The following is a 581-nucleotide window of genomic DNA, read 5'->3' as shown; positions in this document are numbered from 1 at the left end:
TACAGTAAATCAAGAGGATATAGTTATGTTGCACGTTATATGGCTGCGCGACACTTCACAGAGTTTGTTCCCACCGGATTTGGTTCGCAGAGAATGTCTTCTAGAGTAATTGAGGCAATATCCTCAAAGTGAATTATTGCACAGTAAACCGGAGGGTGAGAAGAAAGAACTGCTCTCCAAAACAATCGAAACCTCGAATACAGACTTCAATAATTAAAGTAAAACTAATAGGCGGAATGACAAGCTAATCATCAAGCATCCACACCCTCCTCCTGGGGATCACAAGAAGATTACGCTTTACTTTCAAAGGACAGGTCAAGCCACAGCAGCATGTTACAAATTAAGGGGATGAGTCTCAGGACGTCCTCCGTCTTAAGGGAAATCTGCTTGGTCTGTCATCTCTGTTTCTAAACGGTCGGTATGTAACCCTAGTAGGAAAGCAAACAAATCTGGAAAGCAATTGGAACCGAGAACAGCCAAACAGGACAGCAAAAAATGTAATGAGAAAGGGAGCTGAAAGAATACCTCAGTGGTTAATGAATGTGTATTATCATCCTCAAAAGCAATAGATATATGTGTTT

General features: G+C 41.1%; 1 pseudogene; it reads right to left on the bottom strand.

Annotated features, from left to right (window-relative positions):
* Positions 1-332, bottom strand: part of LOC119585428 — a 3,175-nt pseudogene extending 2,843 nt beyond the window's left edge.
* Between the last annotated feature and the right edge of the window lie 249 nt (positions 333-581).

Source organism: Penaeus monodon, chromosome 19 (genome assembly GCF_015228065.2).
Source record: "Penaeus monodon isolate SGIC_2016 chromosome 19, NSTDA_Pmon_1, whole genome shotgun sequence".
NCBI classification, from domain to species: Eukaryota; Metazoa; Arthropoda; class Malacostraca; order Decapoda; family Penaeidae; genus Penaeus; species Penaeus monodon.
The sequence above is the reverse complement of the archived record's forward strand: the minus strand, read 5'-3'. Positions and strand labels throughout refer to the sequence as shown.